The sequence below is a fragment of the Glycine soja genome, chromosome 18 (assembly GCF_004193775.1).
Source record: "Glycine soja cultivar W05 chromosome 18, ASM419377v2, whole genome shotgun sequence".
NCBI classification, from domain to species: Eukaryota; Viridiplantae; Streptophyta; class Magnoliopsida; order Fabales; family Fabaceae; genus Glycine; species Glycine soja.
In genome coordinates, this window is record NC_041019.1 from 3,052,795 (window position 1) to 3,075,382 (window position 22,588).

The following is a 22,588-nucleotide window of genomic DNA, read 5'->3' on the forward strand; positions in this document are numbered from 1 at the left end:
CTCGTCTATTAGTGCTGTATAGTTTGGTGTTGAAAATTGATTTTGAGTTTATAATAGACAAAAATGAAGGTGCAAACACACTTAGAAAATAATTTTTATATTTTATATTTTGTTTTTACATAAAAATTTAGAATTAATTCTAGATCTAAAGTTAATTTTAAATTAAAATAATTTTGAGCAATTTTTCGTTAGATTTAAAATTTTATAATAAATATTTAAATATAAATTATATTGTTTTAGAATGAACTTTATTATGATTCATTTAAAGCCGTACAAATGCAGACACATCAAGGGTCACGTCATGAATCGCCCCTCTTGTAGCTTCAAAGGGGTTACTTCACTGTTGCGGATTGTGATTGGCTACGAAGAACATTCTCATGCCTAAGGGCACATAACTGCTCCCAACCCTTTCTTCTCCTTCTTCTTCGAGTTTCGACTCCTACCGTTACCATAGCAATTTGCCTTCTCTCACCAGCTAAAAGCCAACATTTAATATAATAATGTATTCAAGGAACACACAAATAAATCAAATAAGTATGACGTAGAAAAAATAAGTTATAACAAATGAAAATAATTAATACAACAAAATACTGTAACATTAATTCCTTGAAGTTTTATTAAGCTACACATAATTATATTTTTTCGATTTTCCTACACTAATCTTTTTTTAAGTTAAAAACATTACATTGATACTCCGAGCGAGTGTAAAAATTTTAGATTTTTTTGAATTTAAAATTTATAAAATTTGTTTGGTTAACTTAACCATTTTTATAAAGTAGATAGTTCAATTTTTTTTTAAACAGATTGAATTTTTAGGTTTGGTTTGATTTAATTTAATTTGGTTATCCGTTTTCTTACTCATATGAATTGGTTATTTTAAAATACTGAATTGAATTAAACCAAATCTCTTTTTAAAAGCAGTTTAATTTATCAAATCATTTTTATAAAGTGGTTTAATTTGATTTTTTCATCTAAAATAGTTTTATTTTTTCAAAGAAGTTCAGTTCAATTTTGGATAATTTAGTTTGATTTGAATTTTTTTTTTTGCACACTCCCACTTATATATTTAAAAATATTACGATGATATTCTGTCAAATCTTAAGTTGACACCTCCTAAAAAAACATGAAAATAATAACTAAAAGAGAAAAAAATATTTGTATAATTACACAAAATCTTAAAAAAATTGTTCTAATTAATATTACGCTAGTTCGTTTTCTGATTACAAGCCCTACTGTTTTATCTTTGGCACGTCTTCAATCTTGATTGCCGGAATGAAAATACATTTTCTCGGATCAATGCACTTTCAATACAAGGAAGATTTTCTTGCAAAGGTTAAGAATGAAATTTGAAAATAAATAAATAAATAAATCTTTACATTAGCAACAAACTTCACATGAAAAAGTGCAGAAACATGAAATACCAACCTTACGAAAAAGCAGAAAGCACGGTCACGGTCACTCAGCTGCCGCCCACACTCACTTATTTAGTTAAGCATATCATTCCCTAACAGGCAAATAATATTCATGTGTTGAAATTTTTCGATGCTCTGTTTAGGAAACAAATTGTAATCAAATAATATATAGATAATATTTTTTGATAAATATTTATAAGAAAATAAAATAAATAAAATATTTTTCTGTAAGTTAAAATTATTTTATGCATAAATTAAAATAAGCTTTTAAAGAGGTTAATATGAGAAAACTTCTGTATATTAAAGAATGTATAAACTAAATTTTAACTTATTAAAAAATCTTATTATTTTTTTCTCATAAATATTTATCAATGTAGAAGTTTATTCAAATAGAACTTTAATCATAAATCATAGACACATTGCATAGACCGATTGTGAATAAGGACAAGCAGCGAATCCCTGAATCTTACACTAAACACTTGCTAGCAGAGGCTTCTGGCTCCTCTCTTTTACTAGTAGCTGTTGAGCCAAATTAAAGTCATTTCAAGCGCAAATCTCTGAAGATATATTTTATTGTGATTCAAGTTTTGTCTATTATATAGACTTCTCTCTTTTTTTTTTAATAAAAAGCAAACTAATTAAGAAAAAGGAATAGATATGAAGCATGCTATGATATATTTTGTAATTATTAAATGCATTTTTCTTAAAGAGATCGAGCTTCTATTCAACTTGATACGTACCATGAAATGATAAAAGATTGAGGGCTGTGGAACCCAGTTGATTTAAAAATGCATTATTAGTACTCAATACCACTTTCAGTGGCCTGGGGTATGCTTTATCTGGGCACATGGCAATTTATTCATAAAAATGAATGAACATATAAACAAAAAGATTTTTCTTAACTCAACACACAAGTAAACAGGTACAGCTAGTGTTAAGATCGATTTTTCAATGATGAGTTCTTCAATTTGATTCCCGTTGAGGGAAATGAAATCTTTTCCCTTAACTTCTACTATTGTATTGCAGAAAACAACATGTACTCGTAATTAAGTTTTATTTATTTCGCAAACAGGGCTGGTTTAGGGTATTTGTAAAGGCATTGAAACTTGAAAGCTAGCAAATCTTTTCTTTCACGTTTGGTTCATTGCGATGTGTGCAAATTAAGGTGCAAACACACACTTAAGACTATAACATTGTCTGATACTTTGTTTGATATGTAATATGTTTTTTTTTTAAAAAAAAATACATGTCTTTTTTATGGGAGATGGTTTCTCTCGAACCAGAAGAATTACTATAAATGATGAAACCCTTTCTCCAAATATTTAATACAATTGCATTTTCAATAGAACTAAGACTCAAACTCAAAAATATCTGTTAAATTAAAAGAATCCCTTGTCATATAATATGAAATATATGAATAGAATAAATATATTGTGGCAATATGGTACTTGCTTAAGTCACCTTACATAAAGAATGGAAATCTCCTAATTTTTAATCTGAGAATTATTGATAACACATTGTCATATATACTTATTTTAACATTTTTAATTAATTATTAATTGAAATTTATCGAATTAAGTTAACTTTATTTCTTATTTAAATATTTTATATACAATTTTATAAATTTAAACTAATGATAAAATATGTTAAAAAAACGATTCCTCTTAAGTTAATTGAAATTGATTCCAGTTGTTCATCCTGAGATTTTTCAACAGAAATCAATGGTTAGTTTTTAATCAAACTAAATATAATAATGTGTAAATGTTTCAATACTTATATATAGGGAACGTTTTTAATACAAAAAGTTCAGGAGAGAAAATGTTATTTCACGTTAAAGTTAAAACATGCCATAAGTCACACTTCGGGAGAATTGACATGGTTTGATTTTGCTTAATGTTCATAGCAGCAACTTCTTCCTCTTCTTCTTCTTCTTTTTTTTTTTTGACAAAAGCTACCACTTTAACTGATCGAGTGAGATGAAGTGAAAAAACGACCCCAACTCAAGGAATCTTATGCTTAACGCCATAAAAAGATTGCTTTTATAAATAAATATTTGGGTTGAACAATGACTTAGTCGAATAGATAAACCCAAAAGGAAACACGATCTCGGAATCTTACCTAGATAATGCGACATTTCGTTGCGTATTCAAGTACCGGGAATTTATATGAAGTGATTTATTTGATTCATCCATAATTTTTTTTATTACGTATAGGAAGGTTAAACACCATATATTCATTGTGACTGTCGATAGGAAAAGTTTAATGTCTTAAATAATTAAATCTCAATATATCAAATAATTAGTTTCTAAACATTCATTGATCAGAGATATCTCGCGTTCATTCCCAAAAACTGCATTAATGGCTAAGTATTACTACATTAGTTAGAATTTTAGATATATTTTATTAAAAAGATTTTGTTATCTACAAATAACAAATATTTTCATATTTTAATAAATAATTTATATTTTATTTATTTAATTAATGTCTTTTATATTTTGATGTTTTGTGAATGACTTCCCCTCCCCGTTGTCATTTTTTATATTTAAATAATTCAACGAATTATTTTTTTAAGAAAAACATATAGATTAATTATCATTTATTATTAATAATGATTGGAAATCAAATACTGAATGACAAAAAAAAAAATCAGCGCAAACGGGTGGTTACTTGATATCATTATCAATAAAGCTAGGAATAATAACAATATATATATACCTTCCAGTAAAAAAACAATACATACCTTTCTTAAAAAAAACAATATATACAATGCCTAAATAGTTTTTCAATTCCTTACCATTTGTGCTTTACAATATCATTTTTTTTATATTTAAATAAACCAACCTTTGATTTTTATTTTGAGAAAATAGCTTAATTATAATGCATATAGATTAAGAATTGAATGATTGAAAATCAAAGTCTGAACCAAAAAAAAAAAAAAAAAACACGGATAGCTACTTAATATCTCTTCGGTCCTAATTTTTAGACATTTCATAATTTAAACAACTCATTAACATCTTTTGTTTTTTTTATTATTTTTCTTCTTATCACATCATTATATCATTTATTATACTTATATTTTTCTATTTTTTTACTCTCTAGTTATTAACTAACATTGAAGTCTCCACAAATATTTATCCTATCTTTCCTGTCATGCTTGGAATCAAAAAAATATCAATGCCTATATAGCTTTACAATCCCTTATACACCGCTAAAGTTATTTAAAGTTAATTACTTTTTAAATTTGTCTAGTGGGTAGAGACGGATCAATTAAATATATAAGGGAGAAACAAAACAAATTTTAATATATGAAATTATATAAATTAATAAGTTACATAATTTATATTTTCAAATCAAAAACAATTTTTTTTTTGGAAATGATTTTAAAAAATTAATCAGTTCGTCCCCTCAATCCAATATTCCTTCAAATAAGTTTTTGTTCCTTGTATCAAAGGTAATTACCTAATTATGGCTCAAGCCAACACGCCTTGGAAAAAGCGGGGGGAAATATAAACTGATATCACATCACAAACCCTTATTATGTGAATGCGGAATGATTAAATGTCAATGATCAATAAAGCCTCAAGCACCGCCATTTAAAGGACTCGTAACAATATGACTAAACACCTTGTTACACTAGCAAAGAGAGACGTCAAGGACATTTTCACTATCCCTTGCTCCTGTTGTACTACGCTCTAAACGATCCTCATAGCTTTATCAAGCTGGTGATCAGACCAATATGTGAACAATTTTTCTAATCCCAAAAGCATGTCTGGGAAAGATTATAATCCTCCCATTTCAGTTGGTTTCTTGATCATAGATATTAGGGTTAATTTGGGCATGATGAAGATGTGATATGATTTGGGTTTAGGCCCAATCCATAACAATACCCATGCATACATTTAAAAAAATACTCCTCTAAATATCGAAGAAAATAAGAAAGTTTATCCAAATTTAGTTGTATAAAAAATATTTTCTATTGTAACATGACAGGCTTTGGCACGAGTTGTATTCACAACTTTCCATGCATACATTTTTTGCCGGTGAGTTCATATATTTCAGGTGGCATTTTAATTTTAATTTTATTTTTCAACACTCAAATGCATGGACTAGTCTTGTATATAGATTTTGTTATTATTATTATTATTATTATTATTATTATGGTGTTGATGATGAATGTTTTTCATCTTCAATGACTTAAGGCCAAAAATCATATATATTCTTATGATTGGCCAATACTTAATATATTTCATATATTGTAAATATGACTGTTCTAGATAGTTAATGTAATAAGATATATATATATATATGTATGTATAATTAGATCAGTATATCATAATTAGCATTCTTTTTTCCTTCTTATTTAATTTATTGTGGTACTTTCCTTCATTTTTGCTACTTTTAAATATTTTAATTTTACAATGGTTAAAACTGTGTGCCTGACTTTAGTAATTTTAAACATATAAGGCCTGTGAGCAGTATTGTTTATGGTTGTTACCGTGACAACGGATGCTGTAGTATTATTTTGTCGCGGGAACATGGTCGGTGATGACTAACGATGACAGATGTTAAAGATATTGAATAATATTTGCTTTCACAATATATTTATTTAATTTTATTCCGCGTGTAAATTAATATTCAGTGTCTAGTTTGAAACTTATCAGCAAAACTGGAATATATACTATAGACATCTTATTATTATGGGACTTGGTGTGTCTATCGCTTTAGAACATGGCATATTAAAACAAAACAATAACATTAACATTATTGTGAAAATGAGTGCTTTAAGACCCCCTTGTTATGATTGGAAAAGCCTAAATTAAAATAAAGCTTGGCCCCTCTTCTTATCCAAGAGATAATTAAAGTCAAAAATAATTTATTTATATACGTAAGTTTTCAGTAAAATAATTATTGGTATGATTCTATTAATCACTTGTAAGATTTTTTATATTTTTTCAACTGTTTTTTTGTCATTAAAATCTTTCAACTGAAAAATTAAAAAATTAATTTTCAAAATACAGAAATTCATTTAAGAGATTAATCTTTTATAATAAATGTTTTTTTTTTCAATATACACCTAATAAATAAATGTTCTTTCGTAACACACAAATTTATGAATGAAATATCTAACTCTACCATCTATACAATACCATATTGATTAGTATTATGCTTTAACAACTTAGTGTGCATACTTTTTTTTGGGTCAAAATATATAATGTAAATAAGAATATGACTAAGGGTATTACATATCACACGTGGAAATCTTCCACCTTAATGTAATAGTCATACAAGTATAGACAGGGCTATGGATGTGATTAACGAACATTGTTAGATATAAACTAATTATCCCAATTGGATATTAAAAATGAGAAGTATTTAAAAAACAGAAGACACAGAATACAAATTTGTTGATGAGGGTGTGAGAAAAGAGAAGAGTGCGTGAGTGAATTAGATGATGAGAAAACGTACATAGTGATTAAGAAATAAAAGGGGAATTTATTTATGTAGGGTGTAGCAGATTTGTGATAATCAAACTTAAGAATAGTCCAAAAGGAGCAAATTGGGGGGATCAATCAAAAGAAGGAAACCCTAGGGAAGGAGAAAAGGGCACACTTTGGCTGGGCCTGTCAATTTCCGGCCCCCACTTTGAAAAGGCTTGTAGAGGACGCAAAAACTTCCTCCAATCCCAAACGCCACCTCGTTCCTCTACTGGGTAAGTTTTCATTTTCCAAATTCACTCATTCTACCTATTATTCCGCTTCCATCTCTTTGAACATGGACCGGGTCAGATAGGTTTAAAGTTTTTGGTAAATTTGGTGCCTAAGATTACGATGGGTAACTGTTCTACGTGTTACATGCTCTCTCTCTCTCTCTCACTGACACATCTTAAGCACCAACCAATCTCCTTCCTTATTTATTACTTATAAGCATACACGCACGCACACTCACTCTCTCATCTCTACTTGACCACTCTCTCTATATATACACCACTAAACCCTTTCTTCGTTCTCAGTTATCTTCTTTCACTTCACTTAACCTAGCCTCCTTCCCATTCTGATTTGAGTTCTTGCTTTGCCTCTTAATTTTATTTTTCCTCTTAGCTTTCTTCGATCTTAACCTTTGAACAGTAATTGCTTGCTTTGTATACATTAATTACTATAGGTGGTACTTTGGCAGCTTTTCTATTGTATAGAGACTTATCAGTGAATAATACTACTATGTGGGTCTTGTGTTTGTTTTGTTGGCCTACATATACACATGGGAGTTGAGGAGCCTTTTAGGCCTTAGCCTTACATTAGTTGTCCCTCTTTCCTTGCCTTTACTTTTGCTTCATATATTGGATTTGATTAGATTTAGGGTTAGGGTTAGGGCTGTTCTATTCTCCTCCTCCTCCTTTTCTACTTCCTGATATGCTTCAATTCCTCCTCTCTCTCTCTCTCTCTTGAAGTTTTATGTTTTATGGCCAAGTGATCTTAATGGTGGTAACACAGAGAGACCTAATGAAGTCCTAAATAAACTAAAGAAATCAGTCACTGTTTGCCGGTGGAGCATCATCAAGATTCACAAGCTTTAGGGGCATTAATTTGTTTGAGGTGGTTCCTTATTGCTCCAAAACCAATTAGCCCTTTTGCTATGGGAATCTTGATGATGCTGCAGCAGCAATAAATGACTAATACTACTACCAGATATTGCTTGAGGAGGATCTCACTACTACACAACTGTGCTACAAGGCCAGGAGCAAAGGAGGTTATTTAATTAACTAAATAATTATGTTATTAATTTGTTTTCTAAATATTCAAGAAATTGGATTAGGTAATTACCAAGTTACAAGCCACTTTTGGATTTACCTTTATTAACTCTAGTAGCTGATAAATCATATATATCTTCAACATGGATGTGGTTGAGTACTACTTCAGGGTCCTTGTGGAAATTTTCAATCAAGTGCAGGTGAACCACGCGTTGAATGAGACATCATAGATAATGATGCCATTAATTGGCCTGTGTGGTATTGCACTTTCTTGTGCCATTTTGAGGTTTAATATTCAGTAACGATGGAGCTTAGTGCTCTTAGTACCTTTATGGAATTTGCAGTACTGCAAAACCCCTTCTCATCTGCAAAGCTCAGTAGGTATGTCTGTACGTTGATGGAACATTGTGTACTACAATGGATCATTGAATGCCTTTTACTTCATGGACATTCGGGGTCACTGTAGTATTTATCTTTTCTACTCTTCTGTTATATTATATACTCATATTATTAATCCCGTTAAAAAGTATTTTTTGTATATTCATTTTAATCTTGTGTGTCTATATATATATATATGTGTGTCCCTTAATTTCAGTTTTGGCATGAGCAGCAGCTTTTTACTTTTACACGATGTGTGTGGATTTTTGTTTATTTTTTTTGAAGGGGATGTGTTAGGAATATCAATATTAATATTATACACATATTTGCACTTTCAGTACTGCTCTTAATATTGTCAAGGAAAAATGTAGATTAGTTACTCCTCAGATTTATACCTCTCTTTTAACTGGATATGGTGCTGTTTTTACTTTCTTCATAAAGTAGCATATAACCAGCTTTATGTGTGAATTTGGCTCTTTTTTCTTATTGATATTGAAATGCTGCAAGATTTATTTCTCTGTTTTTTAGAACAAATTGTATGTAAATATATGTTTGAAACCATTTCTGGGATATAAGCACAGGATTGAGCTTGAGCACTAAGGTTAGGGTCATTTTGTCTGGTACTATCATTTCACATCACCAAACATAGAATTTAGACTTTAGATTAGCAAGACATTAGCTCCAATATTCATATGTTTGAAAACTAGAAGCTCCAATTTGTAATTACTTTCTCTTGCGGTATGGCTCTTTTTTCAAGCTGAGTTGGAAGGTAAGTTTAAATTACCTTTTTCTAGTATTATGTATATATTCTTTCACGAAAGACGTGTAAACACTTCCATTATGTTGCGTACTGTCCCCTTAATCGAATGAATGATGTTGGAGTTGTACCATGCATATTATGCTAAACTTATGCGTCAGATTTCTTTTGCCTTCACTAATCATATTAATTTTGTCAGAGCACCATATTCAACACTTTTGTCCAACGGGAAAAAAAAATAGGAAAATTTCTTTGGAAACAATAATTCATTGGCAACATTTAAAATTAAGCAGACCACACTCGTGGTTCAATATCATATTATGAGTCTTTTGTACGTAGTTGATCCGAATTGTATCATCAATCATATCTAAAATGGAACATATTCAAAACCGGATCCTATGTCAGTGATAGAACATATTCGAAAAAAGGAAACTTAAAAAACTGAAACAAAGCAAACTCGAGCAACATATTCGCGGTAAAGATCTAGAGGATCAATTTTCAAAATATCTTACAAATGATGACAGAGACTCCAACCAATGAACTATGTATTAATACAATACAACATATGTTTTCCTGTGAAGATAGAGATTTTTTTTTTTTTTATGTGAGTGAAGATAGAGATTTGATACAATTAACTATATGCATTTTCATTTGAGCGAAATGTAACTTCAGAAATAATTATTAAACCAAAAATACCCCTTTTTTGTTACATCAATAATTTGCTTTATACTAATTTGTAAATGTTTCATTGATCAAGGCTAAAATGTTTGGAAGATCAACTAAACTTCAGAGAATCAGAATTAAACGTAGAAAGAGATATTATTTTTCATTGAATAATTTAAATGTGTCCAAATTAATTGTACTCATAAACTTATATTAAAACTTGCATTTTTCATTAAAAAGAGTGAGAATTGATTTACAACCTCACAAAAATAATAGTTAAGTATGAATTATAGAGCAACACAAGAGAAGCTAGAATACTTTGATGGATTCCATTAGTTGTCCTCTGAGACCCACACCAAGGGATGCGTCATATCCTATGCATTCAGACGTATATTTCCTTTGACAGTATAGATGTTCGTTAATTATATCATTAAATTGTTAGAAACTACAAATATTAAATAGTAGTATGAGATAATAGAGGATTTTTATATAATCTTAAATCACTACATTCGATATAGTAGAACTTTAATCAACATAATCATGTAGTATGTGATTAAATCAAATTTAAGACATTAAACGATAAAATCTAGATAAAATTTTAATATATAGTACTAGTTAGGAATAATTGTTGAAAGAGGAAAAGGAAGACATGGTTGAGGTTGCGCACTCTGTGTGATGAGTATTGATCATGAATGAAAAGAAGTAAAGGACAGTGCTCTCAACGACGAAGCAGCGAGTGTCCGCGTACAAGTACATACCCAATATGAGACAACTAGTACGCCGCACAATCTTTAATCAGTGAGTTTTTGCGTTTGCCACTCGTGTGGTACAATAATTCAAACAACAAAAGCAAATTAACCAGGGGCTCTACTTTTTGTCCCCGCCAATTTTACATCATTAAGAAAACTTTCAATACTTATTTGTGTAGTCATGTGATCACACTATCAACTTTGACACTGCTTGAAAAACCTTCTTCCCCCATAATAAAAGATTAAAGACATATCAACACATACAAAATACACCACACAAATAAAAATAATATAAGCATAATTTAATTTGGTTTGATATTTCTCACCTACGCTTATGCATGGATTTGTCTCGGTATTTTATCATCTCAAATATGATTACAAGTTTTTTTGAACAAATTTAAAAAATTCTTAATGAATAATATATTGCGTTACAAACCTGAACCTCTCATTCAAAAGTTACGGAATGATAAACTTTCTCACTCATAAGAATCACATCTCTTCTATTTAGAATTATCCTCCTTCATGACCCCTTCCACATGGGTTAGTGTCTCATTTCTTTACAATGGCTCCTTTTATAGTAATCGTGAATGCTTTCATTCATTAAAATGACTTAATGAACATTAATTGTACCACTTCTCTACTTAGTCTCTCATGATGGAGGACTTCTCTAAGAGTCAAATTATTATTATTATTATTATTATTATTATTATTATTAGTTTGGTTCTTAAGAATCAAATTATTCTTACAACAGTTATTAGATTTAATTTTTTGGTTATAATATTTATTGTATAAAAATTATATTATTAATATATATTATAAGCTTATAGTACTGATGATATAATGTATCATATTTTATACATCAGTATATAATATTCTTTTTAGTATAAAACATATCATATTTGAATATCAAACTGCATATGTAAAAAGTAAATTGAAAAAAATGAGAAAAATCACGTGTAATCATATTATATAAAAACCTGTAAATTTTAGGTCATATACGTGTAAAACAAGATAGTATTTTTTATGCATACATGTAGTATAAATTAATAAAAAAATTATATTTAATTTTATACAAAATAAATCAAAATGGATTGGAGATAAAACAAAGTTTGTCAAAAAAAAATTTCCTCGTTAAAACAAAGTAATTAAATTATTCTTCAAGTCATTATTATTCAAAATGTTCAAATATTTTTTTATGCTTTGAATTTATAATTATATTTGTATAGTTTAAAATAATAGAATTCAACCCTCTTTTTAAAGCGCCATCTTACTGAAATACTGCTCTTACGGTAGCTTCGATTCACAAATCAATCTTTTCTTTAAAAAAAAGTTATAAGAATTTGGTCCTCAGGTTATAGTTTTAAAAATATTTAATTTACATTTTGAAATATTTAATTTATATTTTATACTTCGGAAAATTTTAATATTATGAAATTTTAATTACTTATTTTGAAGAAAATGAAGAATTATTTAAATAACTTATGAAAATACAAGAATCTGCAGGGTAATGCTTATGCCTATTACCTAGTAACAGGAACTCAGACACACCCTATATTTAGGTCCTTGTATTCTCTTCCACACTTTATTATATGAGCTAGCTGGCACTCTTTTAATATTTTTTGGTAATTTGTGTCTCTCTAATCTCTATATATACTAGACAAAGTTAGAATGGAAGATATAAACATATTAACTTTTTTTTTTTTACACTGAAAGAGATTAGGATTATACAAGATAGTGAATTATGATTCGAATTTTCCCTAGAAGAAATATTCATATTTATTGTTTATAATATATTGAGTAAAATTTTATCTTATAAAACATTTCGGCCGAAAACAAACAAAAATATTTCTATTACAATTTTCTTTAGTTTTATTTTTTTAATTATTGGCCAAAATTAAGGCTTACAAAGATTTTATTTGAGTGATTTGCAAAAAGCATACTATCTTGTTTTACATGTTTTCTATTCAGTAAATATAAATCTTTCCCTGATGAATGAAATTTATAAAGTAAATATATAACCTTTTTATAATTTTCAAGGCATCCTCCGATTCGGTAGGTAACATTCTAAAGTAAGAATCGCTTCCGATAATTTTTCACCCCTTATATATATATATATATATATATATATATATCATTTTGAAAGAAAATGGATTAAACTGATAATAGTTTTTTTTGGTTTTATAATTTACAATACATATGACCATGCAGTGATCACCATATCTTTAGTATCTTCAGTGGGTCCAAAATTTATTTCATCTGGTACAAATAATTGTGAGCGTAAGAACCTGAATATTTTATTTTATTTCTTGTTCATTTATTGGGTGTTTTTTCCCCTCATTTCTGGTAAAGGTGAGGTGACGTAAGTAGGGAATTATCATATAATTAATTAACTAGCCCTTGATTGAGCGAGGAGGCAACTTTATGGAGAAAAATATATATGCATTGGATTCAATATTCATTACACGTTAATTAAGCTTAACTTCTCAACAAAATAGTTCAAATTAATCATGTGATATCAGTAATGTCAGTTATTTGCAAAATTAACGTAGGCCACTCACCTATTAATCTCGTGTCTTCCTTCCCTAGGATCACATTGGAGAACACAAACAATGTGAACTTCAATTCCCATGATCTCCAGCACCTTTTAATTCTTATTAACAGAAAACTTAAACTTAACCATCATTTTTTACTGATGAAAATGTTGTATCATGTAAGTTACAGCTTTTATAGTGCTCTTGTTCTTCCGAGGGCTAGTGAAATATGTTGGTTGTTTGAGTGAAGTTATTAGGCAGAATCTCACGTCTCATTCTAACCTTGATATTGTCAGTTATCACCCATCTTACATCTCATTATAAAGAAGTATCTTTTGTTATCTTTTACCTTTTCTTTTTTCTTTTTTCCCAATGATGTGACTTTTTATGAAGAGAAAGAATGTAATTAAAAAAGGAAAATGGTGCATGCATGTTCTGACCAGTACATTTAAAATCCACGAAAAGAGATAGGTGTATGTATAATAGGTGATAGATATATAAGATGTGATAAAAAACAGACATAAATAAAAGTAAGAGAAATGCAAGTGATAGTTTGTCTGAAATTCTTCCTCAAAAAATTTCTTTATGATTGATTAGAATTTGTTGGAAAATATTAATTTTATAGGTTTCACTTTTTAATTAATATAAATTAAGAGATAAAATTATTAAATAAGAAACAAAACTTATCAAAAATGATAATTTTTAATAAATTTTAATCAATCATAAAGAAAGTATACTAGAAAGAGAATGTTACAGGCATTTCTTATAAAATAAAAAGGTGTTTGTTGATAAGTGTTATGCATATGTTATTTGTATATTAAAATCACATAGTAATTATATAATTTTCTTCTCTTTTATTACTTCTTTTGTGTTAAAACAACAAGAACTTAGTTTTTTCTGAGTTTTTATCCAAAAGATGCTAAAATTGATCAAATTATAGTAATTTTGGTTGTATTTTTTGTAGAGATACAGGTTTGGAAGAGGATTGAAGAACTAGAATTTCGTGCTCAGCGCAACAGTCTCGCTTAGCACATCATCCCAAGAAGCTCGCTTATCGCAAGTAGCCACCTTGAAAGACAACTATCACGTCCAGTGTTAGTCTTTATTTACGACTAACTTTATATTGAATAGTGACATGAAATTAGCATCTTTCCTCCAATTTATGATTCTTTTTGTTGGAATTGTACATATTTCCATGTTTAGTTTGATTTTATATAGTAGATACTCTCATTTTGTGAATTAATGTTGAAACCACTTCAATTTCAGGCTAAAAGAAGAAAATGTTCAAGTAGCTAATGTCTTGCTAAGCGAGGCATATGCGCTTAGCGAGTGACATCTGCTAAGCGAGGCATGCAGCTCGCTTAGCGTGTTGGGAAACCCTAGAAGAGGATCAGTCATAGATGTACGCGCCACAAGCTCGCCCAGCGAGTCGTTTGTTCCTTCTCACGCTTAGCGCGCCCTACTCGCTAAGCCAAAATTCAGTTACTCTCGCTTAGCGAGCCTTCAGAAACTGAAACATCCAAGTAGCCTTTAAAACACTGAAGTTGATGGAAATCAAGGGAGGAGTCGAAAAACAGAGCCAAGGGAGAAGCTAGAGCGACAGAAATGAAGCCACCAAGAGAGTTTAGGTTATGGGAGTAAGATTAGGGTTTTAGAGGTTGAAAGAGACACTCTCAACCCTTAGCCATTTTTCTTCACTCAAAATATGTTCTTCTTTGTACTGAAAGCTCATTACTTGTAATGGAAGGCTAAACCTCTTGGTTGGGGAGTTCTGCTGAACCTTTGATGTAATATTCTTTCACTATCTATTTAATGTTGTTTTTATGTGTTCATTGCTTCTATCCATGTTTATTTTTACCTACTTGTGGCTTGATCACCCATTTGTATGTATAGTTAGGATTTTTAGCATTGGAAAGTGCTTTAAAGCCTTAGAACTTGATAGAGCAAGCTAGAAAACTGTATGTCTGGGAATGGAGTGCAATGATCTAGTCCATATTATGTTGTAGATTTAATGCAATTCTTTTAGGCTGAGTTTGTTGAGGGATCAAGGACGAGGTTTAAAAAGAGTTAGGTCATTCACTCGAGGGATCTTGGTTTGGGTAATTTCTCAGCATAAGAACACTAGGATAACATTAAATAGAGAAAAATATTTAACAACATCAAGGTAGATTCAGTAGAACAACCCAACGCTTTTCACTTGACTGTTTTGACTTCTCAAACCGTAGATATTTAGTTTATAGTTAACTAGATTTCCACACAAAAACCCAACTTGATATTTACTTGCTTTCGGTATACATAAAATGTTTGCTCACTGAATATACATTTTCTGAGTGAAACAAATTTCCTATGGACTCGACGCTGGGTCTTACCATTTTATATATTACTTGTGGACTCGGTACACTTGCCGAATAGTAGAGATCGTAACATCCAGCATGCTAAGCGCATATCTTGTGGCTTAGCGCATGATCACTTAATCCAGCTGGATATGCGCACTTAGCGTGAGCATTGTGCTAAGCGTATAAGAACGGTTTTGATTGGCCATCAAGTGGAAAGATATTTGTGAAAAAGAATTCATTCATTTAGTATCTTCGTTCACGTTGAAGGAATGAGAAAGCAGAGGAAAGAAAAGAAGCCATAGCCAGTGCAAGGAAAATCCATTTTTCGAAGCTCTGGCCGATCCGTTTCATTCCATTTCTCTTCCATTTTCATTTCACCTTTTATATTTGTAAGTTTTTCATGACAATGAGAGGCTAAAACCTATCGTTGTTGGGAGCTCTGCAAACCAAACTCTCTTTATGTAATGATTCTAACTATCTATTTAATGTTATGTTGATATTATTGTTCTTTTCTATGCTTATTCACATGTCAGTGGTCTGATTATTCATTCTCATATAATGTTTTAGGATTTGGACATTGGAAAATATTCATACTCTAAGAATTGGAAAAAACATCTAGGTGATCCATATCTAGGGATATAATGATATTACTTAGCCTGATTTATGAATCTATGCTCGTAATACAAATTATTTAATATAACTTTTAGGGAATTAAGAGTGGTATTAGGTGATTTAGGCTCTCTCACTTGAGGGATTATGATTAGAGTATGTTAGTGGATGTGGGTAATAATTAGTTTAATGTTAAATGGAGAAAAATCATTTATGATTTTATCAAGAGTAGTTCTGGTAGGTCGAGTCCCTAACACATCCCACAACTCATCAGCAACATCATTTCACAATCCAAGCGTTTGTTTTCTTACCTTTGCATCTTTCTTGCTTTGTAGTTAATTTACATCAATTTATATTTATGCGTAATCAATGAACAAGATTTGGTTATGCCAAACAGTCTTAGAATGTGATACAATGACAATTTTGTAAATAAATACAATCATTCTATGACGATTTTGTGAAAAATGTCTTAGAAGACTATCATTCTAACAAAATCGTCTTAGAAGATTTTTCACTATTTTTAATATTTAATGTCTCTCTACTCTCTCACGCTCTCTGATTCTCACTTTCCCCCTCTCCCTCTTTGACTCCTCCTCTAGGGTTTCAAAAATGGAGCAGCTGCGCTAGCCACCACCACTTTCACTCGGCGATGGCGGCGCTGAACGACACCACCCAATGTCTCCTCAAGTACATCCTCTTCACGAAGGTTTACGAGGGTTTTTGTTTGCGATGCTAGAATTGTGATAGATCCTTTCACGGTGTCATGGTTCCATCGCTGTCGTTGCTTGTTCTAGGATAGAAGGCTTATTATTGTTGTTGGGGGTTCTTCCCTATGGGGTTTGTTGTTGGCAACTTCGGTTCTCTATCGAAAAAAGAAGCTACTCCTGTGGCGGCGGTGTCGGTGCATGCACTGCCTCCTCTGCCACAACAGGCTTCTTCGCTGCCAAATTGGATGCCGGTGTCAGCTGAGAATGGCACTGGAAGTGTTACTCTGGTGGCGATGGCGAGGGTGACAAGCTTGAGGGTGGTGATGACAAATGAGGTTGGATCGAGGACGGGGCTGAAAAACGGGGGAGGCCGAGGAAGTATCCGTTGTCGTCGTGAGAAAGGGGTGTTTTTGGATCGTTGTAGGTATTGTTGTGTTGTTTTTGTAGATATGGTCAACTCTAGTTATTGTATGTCCTGTCTCTTGAATTGGGGTAGTTTTTTGGTTAAGTGGTTTTCGCTATGAGGTTTCAATTGTATGCCTTGTTGTTGATGGGGAGAGAACTTTTGGCTTCGATACTGTAGTTGAGGAAGCACAAAGAGCAATAAATTTTGGTACATTGAGGTAAATTACTTAACATTCTGAGTCAATTTTACTAAACAATGATATTTTCGTGTTGGTAAATATTACAATATTTAAATATCTTCCCTCATTTTATTAGGCACACAGTGCATATCATGGAATTGGTATTGTGAATCAAAAGGATTAGTTGTAGTCTGTGTGGTAGAGAGAGTTGGACATGTGATGTAGATTATGTAATTATTTTCACAAATAATAAATCCACAACACTTGCAATATTAAAGTTCTGCTCTTATGGTATGTCAACAATCCAGGAATGGACAGAATGAGGCTCAAACTTGAAACACCTGTTGCAATTGCAGATAGACTAATTTCTGCATATGAAACTCTTATGACACAAGACTACCGATATGCCAAGTAGGATTTGGCTGCAATGGAAGACATTGTTAATAATGTAAATGATTTTGCTTTGAATATGGTAACTGAGAGCCTTTGTTGGAGGAGACAAACTCTGTCTTTGGTATGTTATGAGATGATTATAACATTTTAAATTCAGGCCAATTTGATTTTCTCTTGATGAATATGTTCTTAAATATGCCTTGGTACACATCATCATATTGAAACTACAAAATCACGTGTTGTAGAGCTTGTTAAAACTAATATGCAATTGTCAACTTTTGATATTATTGCTTCATATGCTTTCAAAGGAGAAAAAATGCAATGCCTATTACCTCAAGGATTCAGAATGACATAATTGGTCATGTTGTCTCCGCTGTCCAAGTTATTTTCTGACTGTAACCTGTTTAGGATTTTAGTTTTGGTATTGCATTATTACCATCTTATTTGATCTGGAAACTAGTGAATCTTGATCATCATATTGCAATGATTTCTTCTCTTCCTTGTCAGAATGATTTGATTTAACTATCCACTCTAGCTTGCTTTTGATTGGGATAGCCCCAAGACATCAAATGGCATAAATGCTGGATTAAATGAATAATATTTTATTAGTAAAAGTTATGCGGGTATGTTATGCTAAAATAGTTTTTATCCATAGAAAATTCTTGAAGAATACGAAAATTGGTTATATTCCAAATATATGATATTAAATTATCTAGTGTTAGTACAGAACTGGTGTCTGTTTTAGTGGTGATTTTAGCAAAGTTGGAGTATCAAGAGACCTTACAATTTAACTATGTTTCAAAGTAGCATTTGGAAAATCCTAGTTGGTGTTATACATGCTATTTAGTGTCTTTATATTTTCTCATCTTAATGTTATTATGCTTGTAGTATGTTTCTCTTATATTCTATTACATAGTTTTCAGATTCAAAACTTACTTATTTGATGATTTCACAGTATTTAGACAACTGTTTTGGTAAAAACAACTATTGGGTTTTTAAGTTAATATGTTGTTTCTTTTTTTGACTTCAAGTTCCTAATCACCTGGGAACTAATGGAACGGGCAAGGTGAAAAGGTTGTAACTATTGAAGTTGTGATATGTACCAATCTTGCATGAATCTGTCATACCTTAATGATATCCCTTAAGATATTTTGAGTGCCTATAAATTAGATTTTATGCCGATTTTACTAATACTTCCATTAATTTTTTCCCTCCCTTTGTCAGGATTATATCTAGCTGCATATTATTCAATAACCAGGAGATAGAATCTGATAGACCCATAAGCTATAACTATATATTCACAGTTAGCAAACTTGGTTTTTAATATTTGGTCTTGATATAAGTGAAATATAGATATCAAACACTGTTTGCCCCTTTGAAATCTCACTGCATCTTCATAGATTGTAATAAGGGTGCTAAGAATTGACAATATAGAATCAAGCATCATTAACTGAAATAGTTCAAGTGATTTCATAGGCATTTCATTTTTTAGTATAACATGCAATCATAATGCTCCAAGAGACAAAGTTCTTGATATGCATTGCACAAAGCACAAAATTTTCATATGATACCCTGCAAACCTTAGCATGTACATCATAAAGTGAATATTTTCCTCATAGCCATGTCGTAGAATTTTGGCATGAATCTCCTTACCCTTCTGGAGAAGGTAGACTGATACGTTACGACATGGAGCTATATAATAAGTTAATAATGTCTTTTTCTTGTTAACAATAAGTTATTTTTGGGATCTCTGAAAAATTATTCTATTTAGTTTGTGTTGACCTTGGCAATCCATATGCTAATGTGAATATTGTTTGAACCTTCCTAAGTTGTAAATATTATTATATTTTTACTTTGTCTTTGTGATTTGAAATTTAGCATCATATTGTTATTATTATTATTATTGCTAAGCGAATATGATCTTAAATGTTTTCCTTTTAAATTAGATTTTGGGGACTTTTGAATGAAAACTTCTGAATTGCTAAGCAAATACTCTTTTCGTTTCTTACATTTGAATGAAAACTTCTGAATTGAAGATTAGTTTGGCTATCCTTTCCTCCCTTGCTTCTCTGGCTTGTTAAATGGTGTAGTGACCTCTCTTTTTTATTAAATAAGTTTATCGTTATTGGCCAATTTTGTTTTGAATCCAGTAATTCAAACTGTTTCAGAATGCTTGGTTAGTTGGAAAAGAGTTATTTATCCTTCGGGTGTACCTAATAAAACTTCTGCAAAATTAGGAAATGAAAATAGGGATACTGATAACTGCTAAATAATTGTATTTTGATAGTAGAAAATTAGTCAAATATTGGCCAGAAATTAATTATTTAGCAGTTATTTGTGATTAAAAGTTAGAAAATTAATTAAATTGAATTTTTGGGTGCATATATAAAAATTGGAGGTGTAACAAGCAAAAAGGGCAGAAAAATTGAAGAAAAGAAGAAAATTTGAAGAAGGCCCAACCCAATACGCGCACTCAGCGTGCGTCACGGGCTAAGCGAGCTAGGAAGTACACGCGCTAAGCGGGCTACGAAGGCCAAAAGCCCACTTCAGCAGGTATAAATAGAGAGTTAGTCCAAGGGACAGAAGACGACCACAGAACCCCCCTCTCCTAGGGGTTTCATTTACTCCCTTTTTTTCACCCCCTCCTCTCATTGTAAAGCTCTCATGACCATGAGTGGCTAATCCCCCTAGCTAGGGCCTGGCAGGCCTAAAAAGCCAATGATGTATGGAGCATTTCAAGAGTTATCAATAAAAAGAGGAATTCCCTCCAGGTTCTTTATTTATTTACCGTTCTTTCTTTTTACATCTTGTATCTCTGAACTTGCTTTCTGTTAGGGTTTAGTCCACTCGGGAGAGGGTAAAACCTAATTAGGGGTAAGGAATGAATACTTGAATCTGTTTTAAGGGTTAGGCCACTCGGGAGAGGGTAACGCTTAAGAGAACACTAAAAGGAGGAAATTATCGAGTTATCTTTTAGAGGGTTTTTCCTTCCAGTTTCTTTTATCTGCTTTTCTTGCTTGCTTATTCTGCATCTCGGACTTTGTTTTCTGTTAGTCTTTAGGCCACTCGGGAGAGGGTAAAGCCTAATTAGGGATAAGGAATGAATGCGTGAATCGGTTTTAAGGGTTAGGCCACTCGGGAGAGGGTAACGCTTAATAGAACAATAAAAGAAAGAAATTATTGGGTTAGCATGACTTAATGCCCCAATGCCCATGGCTTAGCAAACATCTAGAATGTAATCCTAATGCATCTTAGTTATTGAGTCTTCGCAAAGGGCATTTGGAAGATAGGTAATTAAGGTAGGTTTGTCATCGTGAGGCATCAGGGGCAAGTAGATGGATAGATGTGGGGCAGAATTAGTTCACTGGTATTGATAACAGACAAATCCTGAATCCATATATCTAGGCTGATTAGACTTGTTAGGTTTTAGCAATTTTATTATATAGATTTTATTTCTCCTTTATTTGAATTTCGTAGAAGTAGTTATCTTTATCATATCGCAATTTAAATATTTTATCTTCTGTTTTGATCCTTCAATCTTTTATCTTTTCTTTTATCTTCTAATTTTATCTTTAAGTATCTTATCTTTTCTTTTCTCTTTTAAGTTTATCTATAAATATCTTATCTTTTCTTTACTTTATCTTCTATCTTTCTTTATCTTTTATTTTAAATTCTTATCTCTTGCTTTTAAATTAGGTTTGCATTAATCTAAGTACAAACAAAGTCCCTGTGGATTCGACACTCGGACTTCCGAGAACTTTACTACTTGTAACGATTTGGTACACTTGCCAATGAGTTAACAGATACCTAGCTCCTACTCACTGGCAAAGATAGCCCTCTGTCAAGACAAAAATGTGCAGAAAATAACTGAAAAATAAAAATAAGAATCTTGCTAAAAATAGAATGCAATTATTTTTTCATCAGCAAATAAACTTGTACATTGATTAAATTATAATAACAAAAGGTACAAGTTATACCCAAAAATATAAAGAAAGAATTTCATTAGCAAATCCTGTATAAGCCCCACATATGGTTACAAAATATTTAAAAGCAAAATGTTGTAAATATGGAATAACCTCCGTAGAGGTTTCCTTTGAGTACTATGCACTTATTTGGTAAAAAAAAGTACTTTGCACTTATAGTGTTTTTTTTTTGGTACATCTATGAACTTATAGTGTAAATATTATATGTTTTACATTGTCATATCTAATAAAAAAAATTATATTGTTATGATTTATTGTTTTGTAACAATAGTTATCTTAAAAATATATCTATCATTATTTATAATTAATTGATAGTATAAATTATAGAAATTAAACTCTAGTTATAATATCACAATAACGCTACACTTCCAACTTATTAGGTTTTCAATGACGAATAACTTTAACCGTTTTTTCCTTTAGGGAACATTTAATATATATTTTTAATTATTTAAAAAGTAATGATTGAGTACTTTTAATGTTTTTATGCAATAAATACTTTCTTAACAAATTATTTTTGTTTGCATCATGTGTTTCTTCAATTTTGTGAAGAAGTTGAAAGCCATTAATCTAATTTCAAATATGGTGTTGATTAATGCTATGTTTAGGTGTTTGATCCAATAACAAGGAATGTTAGATGTATTGGAGATAAGAGTGTTATTAAGGAAGGACACAAAGGTTTTCAAAGTGGACATACCTCTTGTAAGTACCTAGAACAAACTTTAGGGTCTTTTGATTTTCTTT

At 30.8% G+C, this 22,588-nt stretch overlaps 1 long non-coding RNA gene across 1 annotated transcript; it reads right to left on the reverse strand.

Moving 5' to 3' along the window:
* Positions 1 to 272: 272 nt before the first annotated feature.
* Positions 273 to 2,032, reverse strand: LOC114395555. Its single transcript, XR_003663060.1, has 3 exons — positions 1,883 to 2,032; positions 1,426 to 1,504; positions 273 to 475 (listed from the first exon to the last, which is right to left on the reverse strand). It is a non-coding gene; the product is annotated as an uncharacterized LOC114395555 (long non-coding RNA).
* Between the last annotated feature and the right edge of the window lie 20,556 nt (positions 2,033 to 22,588).